Source organism: Malus domestica, chromosome 06, assembly GCF_042453785.1.
Source record: "Malus domestica chromosome 06, GDT2T_hap1".
NCBI lineage: Eukaryota > Viridiplantae > Streptophyta > Magnoliopsida > Rosales > Rosaceae > Malus > Malus domestica.
The window spans coordinates 5,418,121-5,421,340 of NC_091666.1; the positions used below are offsets into that span (position 1 = coordinate 5,418,121).

The 3,220-nt window shown below is 39.1% G+C and overlaps 1 pseudogene; it reads left to right on the forward strand.

Moving 5' to 3' along the window:
• Positions 1-369: 369 nt before the first annotated feature.
• Positions 370-1,606, forward strand: LOC139196679 (serpin-ZX-like; annotated as a pseudogene).
• The last annotated feature ends 1,614 nt before the right edge of the window (positions 1,607-3,220 follow it).

The window sequence follows — 3,220 nt, forward strand, 5'->3', positions numbered from 1 at the left end:
ACTTTCAAAAGAGCATCTTTGGGCGGAGAGGATGGTTAATCAAAAGATAGTTCGGCATGTTAGAATTTGCTGAATCAAGTGTTTATAGATAAATATTATTGTTTTCTGCCACTTTGGTAATGCCAATTGCAAACGTAGACATGGGCTAGTAGCTATTGAATTGTCTTAGACGATTAATTCAACTTTTCTAATTAAGAATGAGTTAATTGGTTACACATGTCATAATTCAATAGGGTAGATAAGTGAGTCGGAAGAGACTAATTTTGGAGAAATTCCTTTGCAATCAAGATATAATCACATTTGAGTCATTCGTCTAATAAATGTTTGCCGTGCGGTGAACAAGTGAATCACTCTACATGGTGGATTGGTAAAATCGTGTTTGTATTACGATCTCCACCTGGATATTTGGCGTCTCTCAAAAAACCCCGACGAGCACAAACTGTGATACTGTCTTCCGTCTTCATTATTCTTCTTTCTCTGTCGACGTCTTTCTTGTTGAAGTCACAAAGCGATCTTCCCCCTAATCAAAAGGCCATGCGAATTACTAAGCCTCTGCTTCTGACTTAGGCGACGGCAAAAACATGGTGTACTCACCGTTGTCCATCCATACAGTTTTGAGCCTGATTGCGGCCGGAGCAAGGGGTCCTACGAAGGACCAGTTGCTCTCTTTTCTCAACTCCAAATCCACTGACGAACTCAACACTCTCGCCTCAGATCTCCTCCCTCGCGTCTTCGTCAATAGATCCCCCAGTGGCGGCCCCCATTTGTCCTTCGCCAATGGCCTTTGGGTCGACAAGTCTCTCACCATCAAGCCTTCTTTCAAAGAGGTAGTGGACCGTTCTTACAAGGCAGCTGTGAACCAAGTCGATTTCCAAACCAAAGCGAACGAAGCAAGAGTTGAAGTGAATTCATGGGCTGAAAAGGAAACTGATGGGCTAATCAAAGAATTTCTTCGTCCTGGATCAGTTGACAGGATGACCAGGCTCATATTTGCAAATGCATTATACTTAAAAGGAGCTTGGGAGGATAGCTTTGAAGCAAGGAGAACAAAACTTCCACCTTCTCGACGGGATCTCAGTTCAGGCACCCTTCATGACCAGCAATGCAGACCAGTTTATAAAGGCTTTTGATGGCTTCGAAGTCTTGAAACTTCCTTACAAACAAGGTGATGATAAGACTCGGAATTTCTCCATCTACGTGATTCTTCCTGATGCAAAGGATGGGATCGGCTTTGGTTGACAAAGTTTGTTCTAAGCCTGACTTCTTAGATCGACATTATCCATACAGTAAAGTTGAAGTTGGTGACTTCACAATCCCAAGGTTTAAATTTTCTATTTACTTTGAAGCTTCAAAAGTTCTCAAGGATTTGGGCCTAGTCTTGCCTTTCACTAGTAATGTGACAGAAATGCTTTACTCTACTCCCGCTGAGGATGCATATATTTCTGGGATACTCCACGAATTCTTCATCAAAGTGAATGAAGATGGCACCGAAGTATTGAGGCAAATGCCTCAGCATCTAAAACTGTTAGTTTGTTATAACAGTAAAGGATTAGTTGAGATGAGTAGTCGTATAGCAGGTAATTAGTTATAGTTAGATAAGGGTATTGTTGTACAAAAGCAAATGGCTATATATACTCTCAAATGTAATAACATTATTAAGTAATGAGAATCAGTTTATTACAATCCTTTCTCTCTCTGCATTTTCCCTCTTCTCTCTAATTTCTTTCTTGCTCGAGAAGTTCTTGGTTTCTACACGAAGCTGCAGCTATTTCTGCCGTGGTGCTATTGGGGTCTTCTCTTTCCACTGGTCCTCCTCCTCAGAAGATAGACTTTGTGGCTGATCACCCATTCATTTTCCTCATCAGAGAAGAAAATACTAAAACGGTGCACCATGTTGGGCACGTACTGAATCCGCTTGTCGGATGATCTCTTCAGTTATGTGTCACCGAATGCGATTTACATCATTGTTCAATTAGTAGTTTGGTGCGTACCTGTCCTGTCTAGAATAATTTAGTATCGGTGGTTTTGTTCTTAGATAATGATTTAGTATAAGTGGTTTTGTTCTACTGTTTTTTTTTTTTCATGAAACAAATTTATAGTAAAGACCCATATTTTTCTGTGTGTTTTCACAAGCAAATCGCCATGGTTAACTCATGTTTCTCTTTCTTTCTACAAAGCATATATATATATATATATGTACATGTATGTAGGATTCTACTACGTACGACAGAGAAGAGCTTGCTTCTAAATCCGACTTCAAACCCTTGTAGGGATTGGTATGCATTTGATTCACGGCATAAATAATTGTTCGTGCTGCTGAAACAACTTGATCCAATAGCACTTGAGAATTGGAACGACATATGTATTTAGATTTAGAAGGTACATTGTTTTGTCTCGGACCAACTCACCAAGTCCTAATGCAGAGGGCATTAAAATTCTAAGGCTTGTGCTTTGTCTTGCATAATGTGTCATTACAATTAGTTCGAAACAAACACCAGAAAAAAAGTCATATCGAAGGCAAAGAACTAGCCTCTGTTATATTTATACCTCTAATCCGTGGCCATGAGAGGCATTACTATTTAGTTATCACTGCTTTGTTTGCCTTTGATTTCGAGTCATCTTGATAATTCTGATAAATATAGGAAAGATGTTGGTATATGATCCAACCATGATCAATGTTCTAGATTATTCTAGTAAGCAAGTGAGATGGCTAGAGCATGCTAGACAATTCTAGCATGTTATTAAGTTGATGGAAGAACCTAGAGAGTACTAGCTTCCTTGGTTGCAAATGGAAAGATCTAGAAGCTACAATTTTGTGGCTAGTCTAGAATTATCTATGCTAGAGGTTTGAAGAATACACTAGAAACTAGTAGAATGCCAAACCCTCACCTATAAATATGGATGTGATGTTGTAGTGAAGTAACCAATTTAGAACCAAGTGTGAGTAGCAAAGGATCAAGTCCAAAGCTAGAGTTCCACTCCAAGAGTGAGAGTGAGAGTGTTCCACTACACATTGTGAGTGAAGTTTAGAGTGATAAAAAGTGTGTCATACTTTTTTGTATCCATCAAGCCTTGTCTTTGGCTTGGTAAGACTACTCTTGTTGTACTCACCTTTTTCATATAATGAAGATTGATCATTGTTTAGTGGACGTAGGCATAAATTGCTGAACTACATAAATTCTTGGTGTCCATTTTCTACTTTACCTTGTGCATTCTCTAT